This window comes from Saccostrea echinata, unplaced genomic scaffold, assembly GCF_033153115.1.
Source record: "Saccostrea echinata isolate AGI-Se365-2 ecotype Australia unplaced genomic scaffold, CSIRO_AGI_Sech_v1 ptg000062l, whole genome shotgun sequence".
Classification (NCBI taxonomy): domain Eukaryota; kingdom Metazoa; phylum Mollusca; class Bivalvia; order Ostreida; family Ostreidae; genus Saccostrea; species Saccostrea echinata.
This window is the reverse complement of record NW_026889811.1, coordinates 8,068,794-8,083,687: the sequence shown is the minus strand read 5'-3', so window position 1 is coordinate 8,083,687 and position 14,894 is coordinate 8,068,794. Positions and strand designations below refer to the sequence as shown.

The 14,894-nt window shown below is 34.0% G+C and overlaps 1 long non-coding RNA gene across 1 annotated transcript; it reads right to left on the bottom strand.

The window, feature by feature from the left end:
- Nucleotides 1-953: 953 nt before the first annotated feature.
- Nucleotides 954-2,771, bottom strand: LOC133175389 (uncharacterized). Its single transcript, XR_009719275.1, has 3 exons — nt 2,701-2,771; nt 2,250-2,455; nt 954-1,953 (listed from the first exon to the last, which is right to left on the bottom strand). It is a non-coding gene; the product is annotated as an uncharacterized LOC133175389 (long non-coding RNA).
- Nucleotides 2,772-14,894: the final 12,123 nt, after the last annotated feature.

The window sequence follows — 14,894 nt, the reverse complement described above, 5'->3', positions numbered from 1 at the left end:
GACTATATTGTCTAATCAGGCAAATACCAAGGTCATTTCCACCTTCGATATTTTCCCTGACCAAAAATGCTGATCGGCACGGACCACGTGTGTTCAAGAGCTAGTGACAATTTGTTTACCGTTGAGTTATAAATGGAGTTATTTCTTCTGTGATGCATATTTCAATAAAAGGAAAATAGGAAGTAATTCTTTCGACATGTGCACATCCTTGTAGCGAGCTCTGTATTTCAGGCAGATGAGTATAAAGCGTTCGACGCGTTTTCTCGCCATGCATGCATGCATGTATTACTTCAATGCGTAAGTTGCATAGTATGTGCTTATACCGTGTAGCATGCATAAAGCTCAACAGTACAGTGGGGTTTTTTTTGGAAAAAAATACATGTGGTCGCTTCTTTATTGTTCAAATATATATGTAATGTATATCAAACATGCATTTGCCGTTTTGATTTTTATGCATTGCATCAAAATTATTCAAAATTTATATATCCTTTCCAGTTTTCAGTAAAATTCCTAGTTTTGGTAGGATTGTTAGGTTTATTGCATGTTCCAAAACTGCTTTATCGGAGATACAGGCCTACGTTTTCGGTCAGTTCATGGCGTGTTCCAAAACTTTGCTATCGGAGATGTGTACATGCCGACAGCCAGGCTAGAAAATCACTCAAGTGTAAAAAAGGCATCAGGGTTTATATAGCCGGTAAAATAAGTGAGCGAATCTGAAAGAAATATGGCGGAAAAGGGAGTGCGGGAATGAAATAAGTCGTACAAGGATGAAAATATCACATTTTTAAGAGTTCATGTCAGCTTTAAGTGTTTAATATATACATGTAATATATTTGCCTAGAACAAACTTAATGGCTACCGGTAATTTGCCTATTCATTGAGACATCTATTACTAATAGTTAGTACGTAGTTAACATCTGAAATTCAAAAGCAAAGAAAAGTGTACTGATATATATGAGGACATATATGTAAACAATTTATTGCAGTAAACACTGTACATCTATATCCTATGGTAATTTTATTTTTAAAGAGCAGCAAAATGATCATATATTTTTGCAAATATCAGTAAGCATACATATACTTTCACTGATTTGATATACAATGTCAATGCCAAACACATTTATAAAAAATGAATAGAAGCTAAAAGGTTTAAATAACAAAATGAGAAACCTGTTAGCAAAGGATTACAGCTAGGTAAAAGTCAGATCCAGACCTCGCTTTTCTTTTAACTTACTCTATCTTTATAATACATGTACATGCCAAAAAAAAAGGACAGAATTAGAAGTAGAAGCAGTTCATTAAAGAAATGGTTAAAATAAAAATAGACTTTCCTTTAAAATGATTTGGAATTATGCACATTTAAGGGACAGGGATGCAATTTTGAAGTAAACTTTAAATTTCTATTAAAAATCAAGAGGGGTATGATAAACCATACTAACCATGCTGCTACTGTGCTAGCATCAAAATGTCATGGATTTGATCAACCCAACAAAAAATCACTTTATAGGAATTTTAACATTAATTCATCGTGCATTAAAAAATCTTAATGACGCTTCTTTTTCCATTCTTTGCGAGCTTTTGTAACTTTAACTGTGTTTATACAATACCAAACAACAAAAACGATGATAAAAACATAAATCAAGAACCAAAACAAATGATGCAGGGCAGAAGAAAAGGAGTCACAATAACTGTTGATATTCAACAAAAACTGAAATGGAAACATAAACAATTTAAACAAAAGCAAAGCAAGTAATTCAATGATGTCCCACAAGAAGTTCAGAATTGCACTTGGTATTGCTGTAATATAACTGGAGGAAGAGTTCAGATCCATGTAGAACACAAAGCCAACAGTGATTATCCCAATTAGAACAAACATCCAATACTTCTGCAGAGGAATCCTGTGGCATAGTGGGAGATTGCTTAGGTATCCTGGCGGTTGATTTTTAGCTTCATCTAAAAGACAATTATATCTTATTGTTTTGCATAATATTAAATAAATACAAAAGTATTTTTCATTCTTGTAAGTACAGTGTTTTCTTTTGAAAGAAAGTGTTAAATTAGGAAATGGGTCAATTCTGGCCCATGGCATTTTTCCATTACATGTATATTCAAATGATTTCAAGAAACATTCTTAATTATAACTGAAAAGAAAAAAATACATTTATACAAGATCCTTTCAATAATAATAACCAGCTCCATGCTGGTAATTTGCTTCATTTGATAAGTCAGTAAATTTGCTACACATGTACCAGAATCATGTTTTCTTTCTTCCAAACCAAAGATAGACTGCAAACTATCAATGGGTCTTCTGCAGTCTGGACATTCTCTAGCGTTTTCAGACCAAGATTCAATACAATCTTTGCAGAAAACATGACCACAAGGTACACAGCAGCGGGGGTTGGTTCTGTTTTCCAGGCAGATTGAGCAGGATGACATGATTCAGATTCAGTTTAATCTACAAAAGACATGCTACTTATTTTCTAGTCCATCATAACTTCATCGCATAAAACTTTGGCTCTGCTTATCCCAAATTAAATACATGTATATGAAATGTAAATATTATGCATAATAAGAGGATACTGTGTATATTATTTCGAAATTAAGTTCCCCATTAAAAAGTGAGACATATAAATGTTTTAGTGTAAGTTGTCATCAACTGAAATTTTATATACAGATACTTTTTATGATATGTCGACTTACCAATCGCTAAATTTTAATACAATTTCGTCATTTTCTTTGGTTCATACTGAAATATTGGTCCTTGCTTTTTTATTCTATTTATGTCATACACTAACAGGAAATACTACTAATGTAAGTAAAACTAAAACGAGATCAGGACAAACTATAATTTTCCGGTCATTTATGCGCCTATGTTCTACTGCAAAGACGAAACACAAAGGGTTTGTGACTGACTAAAAGGTTGATTATTAAGAAAATTTAGGTCTTAAGGGGGTTGGGTGAGATCCCCTGAAATTTTTGAGCGGTTAACTTTATTTTGTAAAGTAACCAAAAAAAATGACTACGGACTCTAGACACGGACCCCTGGTAATCAAACTCAAAAGTCCATTGAAACAATACAAATCGGGAGCAGACCAAACACGGGCCTCTGAAGAACATCAGAGGTGGGATCAGGTGCCATGGAGGAGTAAGCATCCCCTGTCGACCGGTCACAACTGCCGTGTGCTCATTGTCATGATCGGGCTAACGAAAAAATCCGTAGACCTATCAATTAGTATGAAAAAAACGTCAGTCTGCATACGACTTAATTATAGATTGTATTTGCTAACAGTGTCATTGTACCGAATGTACCGACCATAGAACTTGCGAAATGATGACATTAAACGAGACTGTTGATACCTTTGTTTCATCAACTTGTTTGTTAAAAGCTTGCCTCACGTGGAGCATGTTCTTGCGTATCGAATCATCTGGGAGATATTTATAAACCCCATTTGCAAGTGATAAGGGTATATTGTTACATAAGCTTGACGATAGAAAAGTTGAAGTCATCACGTTTATCATAAAACTTTGTTGTTAGGTAACCATTACGTCTTTTTCTAGTAAAATATCCAAATATGAAACATATGTGTCAGACTCTGTGGTATCTTTTATCTTAAGTTCACTGGGATATAATTTATCGAGTCGACATATGAATGGAAGCATAACTGTTGTTAATTGATAATACGTCTTCGATCACTCTTAACTAAATATCGAGAAGGCCACAATTGTCTTCTTCTCATGTATGTTTTTGAATGAATTCTCTATTTCCTTACTAATGACACATAACATACAGACTTGACCCTAGTTAGGGAGACAAAACTTTGGCACAAAGATTGCTACTGAGAAGAGGTTGTGTCATGACCCTTAGCCAAAGTCTTGTTTGGGCCATTACTTAATTTTTAAGGAAGAGAGATAATTGAAACAAGGGCTGATTAGGGTCAGAGAACTTGTCATGACCCTGAAACAAAGTCATTACCATAAAGTCAAGGACACAGGGTTCCAAAGTGCAAAATTCTTGCCGGGGTGATTTTTTTTTTAAATGGAGAGGCATCAGAAGTTCATATATACTTGATACAAAGAATGCTTATGATCAGAGAGTGTGTCATATCCTTAAGTTTTAAAATTTTGACTAATGTAATGGAGAAATATTAGGATAGACATTTATACCAAGCACAAATCGCCCGCGTGGCGAAGTGGTTAGAGCACATCTGCACTAGAGTCCCGATGTAAGGAGTTAATCCTTATGTCGCGGGTTCGATCCCACTGCGGGACGTGGAGACCGGTCCTTCAGATGAGACCATATAAACCGAGGTCCCGTGTCACAGTAGGTGCTGGCACAAAAAAGATCCCTCAGTGCTCAATTACCCTGAGTGCCGAGTATAGGTCAAAATTTGTAGTTAAAATCATTTCTGGACACCATTTCAAGGACATACGCAACGTAGTTTTAAAATTTTCTTATCCCCTGTATGAATAATTGAAGTAGAATCGTGAGATTGTATGATTCCTGGTAATGCTGTACACCTTTTCTGAATCAAATTTTGAGGAAATACTAGTACCTGCTAAAACCTAATTCAGTATTTATCCCCCCCACCCCCAATTTTTCTTTTAAAAATACAATGATCTTCATTATTTGATACCTGTTCAAAACTCCTGGAAATATAAACTGATTTTTTGTTTAAGAACATCTGATGATAAATTGTTTTTTTCTTCATCGGAAAACTATTAATGGGAAAGGTACATTGTAAAGTATATGCACATTGCTTATGACCTTAATGCGTAAATACATATGTACATGTAGTATAGAAGCTCAGCCTAGCCCAAAGTTGCTTAATGTGTCTTGTTCTGAGATGATACATAATGGACAAAGTCAAAAAATTCAAAAATGTTTTGTCCCGGCAATGGCTATCTATATCGCAGAAATATTCCTTTAACCAGAAGATAAATCATAATCCTGAGAACGGCACTTAGACTGCACGAAACGGGGATTATAATTTAGAACTTTTAAAATGGACATTTTCAGAAATGCCTATTTCATGTTGTGGATATGATTAAGAGTTTGTTGTTTTTTTTTTAATGCAACGCTGTACTTTGTCGTTCTCTCGATTTTTTTTTTTTTGGAAGTTGCAATCATGCACACAGAAGACAATGCAAATTAATACCAAGTACAGGTTTACACTTTGTATCATTTAATCATTAATGAACATACTGTTGAACACCAAATTTACGCGACACCTTATTTTCTCGTGATAGGTATTTCGTATAAGCGAGACAAAATTTTCACAAAATCTGGTTATTGGCGTAGATAATCTATGCTAAAAATATACGCGAGAATGAAATTTTTGCGAGGAGTCAGTCTTGCGTAATTACGCAAAAATATTTTTTTGCAAATAAATAGTAATTTACGTTATTAATATTATACAGGAAAAAAGCGTATTGTGATTGAAAGTAAAGCATCATCGTTAAAGAATAATTAAAACAACAATTGTTTCAATTCAATTTCAAATGAATTCCCTCAGTTTATTGAATTCTAAATGCATTTCTTACCACCGGTATACATGACACAGCATCGTCAAACTGTTCAACAGTAAACGAACTATGATTTTTCCTCTTAGAAATGTCCATGGAATCGATATGTACATACATATCTAACCATCACAGATACATAATTATTGAAAGCATACATGTTTTATGACAGAACAAGGAGGGTTATGTCTCTACTTGCGATCCGATGATCTCCCAATCAAAGGGATCTCCCTGTAAACATCAAATATCAAATCACTTGAAATCCAGGAAAGTTGATGAGATTAATATAAGGACAGGTAAAATTTTGACTTTGATGATGTATCAGTGAAATAAGTTTTAATTAAGATATAGTTTGATCATTCTCGTCAGGGCTGGCTTCTTGTGATCGCGACGGAGCCGAGCTTTTGAAGTGTGTGCGTGTTCGCCTACAATAAAGTAAAGAATGGCCATTTGATTTTGTTTGATCGTAAATCTTCTTAATGTTGCTGATGTACAGAATCTTGTTATTATCTTCAGAGAGAGAGAGAGAGAGAGAGAGAGAGAGAGAGAGAGAGAGCGCAAGCACATCTTTTAAATATCATAACAACTCTTTAAATCCCTTATATGGGTTATTCAACAAAATTCATATATAAAACATTTAAAAATTCTGTACGTATATTCGTTTTCATAAATAAACAAGATGTGTTTGTGAAACACTGATGCCCCCGTATGGCAGCTTATGGCGAAGGTTAAAGTTTCTTCAAATGCAAGTCAAAATCCAGGCCAAAAGATAAGAAATGTTGATACCCAAAGAAAGGTCTTGTCTCGAGGAATACACCTATGAAATTTGAAAAACCTAGATACAACTGTTCAGAAGTTATGGCGAAGGTTTAAGTTTTTTGAATAAAAGTCAAACGTCAAGGTCAAGGTCAAAGTGATTGGTATCCAAAGGAAGATCTTGTCACAATGATTACATATGTGAAGTATGAAAGCCCTAGCACCAACCATTCAAAAGTTATGGCCAAGGTTAAAGTTTTTCAAAAGTAGATCAAACTCCTAGGTCAAGGTCAAAGGGTCAAATAGGTTGGTATACAAAGGAAGGTTGTCACAAGGATTACATATGTGAAGTAAGAAAGCCCTAGCATCAACCATTCAAAAGTTATGGCCAAGGTTAAAGTTTTTCAAAAGTAGGTCAAACTCCTAGGTCAAGGTCAAAAGGTCAAAGTTGTTGGTATCCAAAGGAAGGTCTTGTCGCAAGGATTACATATGTGAAGTATGAAAGCCCTAGCTCCAACCATTCAAAAGTTATGGCCAAGGTTAAAGTTTTTCAAATGTACGTCAAACTCCTAGGTCAAGGTCAAAGGGTCAAATTGGTTGATATCCAGAGGAAGGTCTTGTCACAAGGAATACACATGTGAAGTTTGAAACCCTAAGCACCAACTGTTCAAAAGTTATGGCCAAGGTTAAAGTTTTTCAAAAGTAGGTCAAACTCCAAGGTCAAGGTCAAAAGGTCAAAGTTGTTGGTATCCAAAGGAAGGCCTTGTCACAAAGAATACACATGTGAAGTTTGAAACCCCAAGCACCAACTGTTCAGAAGTTATGGCTAAGGTTAAAGTCTCATAAAATTTTGCAAAAGTAGGTCAAACTCCAAGGTCAAGGTCAAAAGGTCAAATATGTGAAGTATGAAAGTCATAGCTCCAACCAATCAAAAGTTATGGGCAAGGTTAAAGTTGACAACAGACAGACAGAAAAACAGACAAACAGACAAACGGACAAACAGACAAACGGACAAACAGATAAACAGACAAACAGACAGACAGGACAAAAACAATATACCCCCGGGATCTTTCGATCCGGGGGCATAAAAAAGGAAATTGACATATGAATCATTCTTAAATACCTTTATAAAATTTTTAAAATATCTTTTACTTAGAGTTGTTTCCCTTTTACGAAAATCTTTCTTAAAAATATTGTCCCCATCTTCCAACTATTCAAAACCTTTTTTTTATTCTTATATTTATGTTATCATAAAAATAAAATATTAAACAGACTTTCGAAAGGAAATTCGAACTACTTCCCAAAAGCTACATATTTTGTTTTCTGTATTTTGTCCGCGTGTATATCCGCATTGCTGTATAAGTAATGTTAAGTCATCATATCACTCAGTTTCCAATACAGAAAATGAGAGGGGTGATACGAAATCAGTTACTAGTATCTCTGCCTGCTCACATACATATATTCATAAATACATATTTTACAAACCAAGGGGTTTCATTGAAATGTTGATGATGAAATGTAATGATGTTTTATTACTTAATCGTGCCGTGTATCCCATTTTTCTCTTTTCTCATAAAAACGGTAATCACTCGAATAATTTTTTGTTCTGCTTAACTTTTTTTGCGTTATGTAAATACAGTTCATCGATGTTATGTACCTGTTAAATAACTGTAATATAATATATGCTTTATATGAATGTACTGATACACATTGTGCCTTGTGGAGAACGCTTATATAGCAATACCTAGCTGCCTAATCCATTCATGTTCAATACAAAAGAATCAATTTCAAAGAATTGTATCCCCCGTTTTTTGGTGTATGCGTGGTTGGGATGCAAATATTTATGGCATGTTGTAACTATCTTCATAACTGTCTTCATTGTTTGTGTGTCCTGTCCTGGCTGTCCAAAATACAAGGGAAAAAAAGATTTAAATGTTTTTTAAAAAAAGTTACAAGATTAAAGTTTCTTGAAACTGCATTAAATATAAGACCATGTTCATGAGGTAAAATGTCATAAAACAATCCGAAAGGTCTTGTCACAAGTATTGTATATAATGCATATATAAAAAGATATATGTAATGCATATATGAAGAAAAGAAAGCCCCGTCTCTTCTGTAGCAATCGTTACAGCTATAGTTAAAATTTTAGTTAAGTAGGTCAAACTTCTAGGCAAGGTCATGAAATCAAAAATTATTGTTCTTTCTGAAATGTGTTATCACAATTAATGTATTTTTTTATTGTATGTAAAAAATGAAAGCCCTATCCTCTCTCATTCAAAAGTTAATTATTACCAATGTTAAGAATTTTGATACATGTAAGTACTGTAAGTTGAACTTTAAGGTCAAGGTCCCGAGGTTCAAAATCATTTTGCATTTGAAAAGGACTTGTCACAAGTAATGCACATGTGAAATATAAAAGCCCCATCAGTTCTCATTCAAAAGTTGACCTATTTTTGTTGACAGACAGACTGACAGACGAATACGATTTAATGTCCCTTCGTTTCGCGGAAGTGGGAGAGAATGTGTTCAGTTGCATTTGGGAAAAGGAGGGATGCAAACTCAAGGGTTAAGGGGAATCACTGAGTTGAAAAGACAACAACCAATTAGTTTTTAAAAATAATATACTACATATATATATAAAATTTCATCATTATGTAATATAACATTTTGTACTGATGTCGACGCAAGCTAAATTAAATTTTCTATAGAAAAAAAACTCATGATTATTTATCGAAACGTTGCACATGTACGTGTCTTTTTTTTTCTTTTTAGCTGAAATTCACCATTCCATTCTTTTTGTCTTCTGTAATGGTTCATGAAATATAATTCTGACTGCAAAACTAAAATTATTTTAAAAAGACAGATTCGTAAAGGTACATTAATATATTTGAATCATTTAGAATTTCTAATAGAGCTTCAATATGTTACAAATGTTAGGTATTCTGGACTCTTAAAAAAGTATACTCCACTACAAATGCGTTTTAATTTTAAAGAAAAAGGTAACAAAGTTAAATATTAAGCCACGTGCTCATAATTTAATTAGCAAAAACAAGATAGTCGGTTTCTGTCCCTCAATGTATCCAAACGAAGAGTACACTTTAGTTCTAAAAAATTAAAGATTTAAGATGATCGCGCCACTTAACAAGAGCAATTTTGACATTATTTATAAATCTTTTTAAATAATATTTTAGGCTCTTGTGTGTTTGTTTGGCTAAAAAATGTATATCCATTTCAAATTTCTCAAAATTTCTCATTCATATATTGTAAGTGACCGTTGAGTATTAATTTTTCTTATTGTCATGAAAATGCACCATCATTAAAAGAAATAAATAAAAATTAAAAAAAAAAAAAAGTTCAATCAATTCAGAATGCTACTCCGTCTATACAGTTTTTTTTTTATTTAAGCAAGATTAGTTTACAATCTGTCAATAGAAAAATGTATTTTCCGAATTTTTTCGTTTAATTGGTACAAATTTATCAAAATTTGAAGTTCGGTGTACAATAACCTTTCTTATAAACTTTCTTCTTACAAAGTTTTTGATTATCTGTTTGTTTGTTTAAAAAGAATAATACATGTATATTTAATGGAGAAAATGGTCCTATCTATAATCCAATTAATCAATTAATCAACAGACAACATATATCCAATTCCAAACAGTAATAAAATTAGAAACTTTATTGTGTTGCGTAATAAGAAAGTTCTCTACGATAGCCAACGTATTGGATGACATGCTTCTTAAAATTGCAAAGTTCTTGAAGTTTAAGCCCCCCCCCCCCCCCCCCCCGGTCCAAAAAGTGTGTTTGAGTATATTTAAACCAAAATTAATTAATTAATTATGAGCACAACTAGATCCGCCAATTTCATCAATATAAATTGAAATATAAAAAAAATTAAATTTGTACTTTTTTTATGATTGGCTATACCAATTTGGAGAGAACAAATACCATGGAACTCACTCACTATGCAATTTATTGCCTTGTTAGGCATCGAGGCGTCGAAGCAGTTTTTGACCTTCGAGTCATCATTACCTATTTACAAATAACATGTATTAAATTAAGAAAATTACGAAAGTTTTGAATATAAATATAGTTACCTAAGTCTTGATTTGTTTTAATGTATAAATTTTTAAATATTTTCAAATTTAAAAAAATCAAAATTGTATTGCACATGTACGAGTAATTTATTATATACATTTAAAAAATCCACTTAATGACAAAATATTCAGGAAAAAATATGCCCGAAAGATTCTGACGTTATGAAATTTACGTATTTTATGTGAAATATTAATATCTGACCAAATTATCACATTCACGTGTTTTTACGAAGGTAAACATCAAGATAAATGAATTTTTTAAACATATGAATGAAAATTACCGACAGAACATATTAAAGTAACGAGGAATTCGTCGGGAAAATTAAGGTAACAAATACAGGTGAATTATTATCGTGTCGACAATTAAAAAGAAATTAAGCAGGTTTTCTCAAGCATATGCGTGCTTCTCGCATTGCGCATTTATTCGCCGATTACTTGGTACAAAGAATTTTTTTATTTTCTCATCAACCATACCTGTAGAGATTGTATCTTATTAATTTTACCAAACAAAGCGCTTAATTTCCTTTTTACACAAAAGCCTAAGACAAACAGTTCCTTTGTAAATTACTGCCAACGCGTCCAAGACTAGTTTATTAGTTCGTGCAATGTCTTATAAATTTGCCGAGCGAATGCGAGAGGAATGAATTAAAAGTGTTATTTTGGTGATTTTCAATAAGCACATCTATCTTCCTTGGCAATATATTTCTCGTATTACTCCGCTGAAATTGTCAGAATGAATTCCACACGATCAGATAACACTTCATTTGAGCGTAAACGGATGTAATAAATTTTTCCAGAATACGGATTCTTATTAGCTCAGAGCGTAATATGAACTTATTTGTAATCTTCTTCAGGAGAAATGAATTTATTTTCTATCTTGCAGACAGCTAGAACAGAATTTTTGTGAAATTGTCATGGATAACATTCATATACTGTGATCAACAGATTCTGTCTTCAAGTACAGATAATTTTAATACATAATTCCGAATTTAACAATCATATTTTTTTTCTTCTTTAATTAAACATGGCTTTTAAGAACAGATAAATATGGAAATGCGCACATCAATTACTGCTGTAAAAAGCTAATGAACCACAAGTCACATAAAACTCACTTGCAAGAGTAGGATTTCCATATAATCATATCACAAAGTGCAAAATTAGAAGAATAAAACCAATTGATTTAGAAAACACACATCTTTTTTGGACATTTAATGAAATACGATTTGTAACAATATCAGTTCATTTATCACAAATTATAGAGGCTCGACCTGTTGCATTTGTAATTAAAAGTCTTTCCACTGTAGATTATATATAGTAGGCCTAATATGATTTTAATTTACAATTTATCAGAAAATAAACATAAACCACAATTTTAGTTATTTACATGAAGTAAATTTGAATCTCTTCAAAAGGATGTCGCACAGATCTACCTAACTGTGCATCTATACTATAACACCTGCGTATCCTCACCAAACCCATTTCTTATATAAATGTACCATTGCTCCTTATCTAACAAATAATCAGAATCAAAGTTATAAAAATGAAAGGAAATTCTGAAAAAGGGAAAAACATAAAGCAAGAATTGTTTCATTAAAAAAAAGAAATGTAGGACTCACAGATACTCAACAGTAATAACGTACTTTCGAGAGTGTACAAACCAAGGACAGAGTCAATATATTACTGAAAAAGTAATAAATGGCAAAATCCTCTTATATTTGTACATTTTTATCAAACACATAAATCAAGAACAGAGTCAAGATATTGATGAAATTAAAAGTAAAAAATGGCAAAATTCTTTCACATTTTTTTCAAAAACACAAATTCACTTTTTCATTAACTAGTTTTAACATAAAGTTTATTTCAAATCATAGCTCAAGAACCTGAAAAAGTCCATAGGTTTAATTCAACTCTTCCTGCAAGTGAACAAAGATCAAGTTTCCAATAAGTTCAAAGTGGAGAACCATAATGGTAATTACAGCCTAGCTAGCTCAGTGGTTAGAGCACCTGACAAGAAATGGGTATGATTCCAGGTTCAGCCAGAAATTTTTTCCCATTCTGTTAAATATATGTAATGGTCCACGTTTCTGGCTGATATCTCTGAAAGTACTTTTATTATTAGTCCCCTACCGGTGAACCGGAGGGGACTATAGGTTTCCTCTGAGTCTGTCCGTCCGTCTGTCTAGCTGTCTGTCTGTCTGTCCGTCTGTCTGTCTGTCAGTCTGTCCCACTTGGTTTTCCGCTTTTTTCTTCTAAACGCTTGCAGATATTGAGCTGATTTTTGGTATGTAAGTGTATCTTGATGAGTTACAGATCAAGTTTGCATTTCGTTCCGCTTCATTGATTTTTGACGGAATTACGGCCTTTTAAATTTCTAAGGGTTTTCCGCAATTTTCTTCTAAACGCTTTCAGATATTGAGCTGATTTTTGGTATGTGACTTTACCTTGATTAGTTATAGATCAAGTTTGCATTTCGTCCCGCTTCATTGATTTTTGACGGAATTATGGCATTTTCCAATTTTTAACGGGAACCAGATTACACTTGCCGGTAGGGGACTAGTATTGCTAATGCAATACTCTCAGAATGCTTGTTAACTTTTGCAATGATTTGACTTCATATCATACTTTCTCGGGCTTATCGAATTTGCCATTTTGTACTACACAACTACAGCGTGGGAAAACGGTGAATTTGTCGTCTGAAAATATGCACGCATATGACCATCGCGATGTTAAAGCATTGATTCGCTTTCGTCGCTGAACTAGTCTTCATTGTCCAGTTGCTAAGGCAACCGTCTTGCACCATCTGACCGAGTCCATTCTGTCTTCTTAAAAGACGAGAAAATGTCCTCCTATTGACATTATAAAGTCAACTACACATTGCGACTCCTTGACTTCAAGAATTATCGCGCGAAACAACTTCAGATTACATCTAATCAAGGTATAGCAAGCTAGCAAGTGAACGTTTTCAAATCTGCGATCACAACTACGTGTGAAAGATTTGGGCGTTTTCGCGCTTACTGAACAAACATTTCTTTTTTACTACACTTGCTTCAAGCAATTTTTTTATTTGATATATTTCAAAAATTAAACCATGAGTTGCGTTTCTTTCTTCTTTTTTTCTTTTTTGAGTATTTTGTCAGTAGCCAGCCTCGGTTTTACAATTGTTCGGAACATCCCCTTGCGCGCCGAATTAACACCATATGCAGGTGATAGTGAATGTAATATACTACATCTGTACACAAGAAAGGGAAGTTCATGATGGAAAAGCTGAAATCACCCCGTTTGGAATATAGTTTAGTTGTTAGTTTTCCAAATATGTATATATTTGTATTCAAATGCCGGAACGGTCCTTCGGATAAGATCGTAGAAACCGAGCTCACGTGTCGCAGTAGGTGTTGATACGAAAAAGTTCCCTCACTGCTGAGTGGCAATATGCACGGGCCTAAATGTGCAGCCTTTCGCCTGCACTTGGTGGCTTTGTGATGGTGCATATTGTCGTTTTGTACATATTGTCGTCGGTGACAATATGCATCTATCCTCACTTTACGTATTGTCGTCCATCGACACATATTGTCACCGGCTGAAAAATTATACATGTACCTATTGTCGCTGGCGACATTATGTGCCTACCCTCACTGCACATATTGTCGCCTCACAGTTAAGGTTGCTGGAGGATTCTCTTTGTAGTTTTGTGAATTTACTTGGTTAATTGTGAATGTACATATTTATCGCCCTGTACATATTGTCGCCGCGACAAAGTGTACCTACCCTCACTGCAAATTTTATCGTCCATCGATACATATTGTCGCAGGTTGAACATTTAAACATGTACATACTGTCGCTGGCAACAGTATATACCTACCCTCGTGCACATATTGTCGCCCCTCTGTTAGAGTTGATGATAATGTTGACAAATGTGGTAATGATGATGATATCAAATATTTTACATTCAATTTTCATGATATCGATTATTTGTCATTTTTCATCTCCAGTGGTCGCCTGCGTGGCGCAGTGGTTAGAGCGTCTGCTCTAGAGTCGCGGAGTAAGGAGTTGATCCTTATGTCGCGGTTTCGAATCCACTGCGGTACGTGGAGACCGGTCCTTTGGATGAGACCGTATAAACCGAGGTCACGTGTCGCAGTAGGTATTGGCAAGAAAAAGATTCCTCACTGCTCAATGGCCCTAAGTGCCGAGAATAGGTATAAATTTGCAGCCTTCCACCGGCAAGTGATGGCGTCTCCATATGAGTGAAAAATTCATGAGAGGGACGTTAAACAACAATCAAAGAAAAAAATCATCTCCAGTGAATCAGATGCATATGGTGTGAATGTACATAAGTACAAGTATTTACCATGATTAGGAGAATAGTGCAAATAACATGATTAATATGTATTTGTAAAAGACCAGGGAAAATCTCTCTCTCTCTCTCTCTCTCCGAAACTTCAATCAAACATCCGCATTCTGTTTAAAATAAAAAAGAACTCGATGATATCTATATTGCGCTAAAAGTTTTAATCAATTTCACAA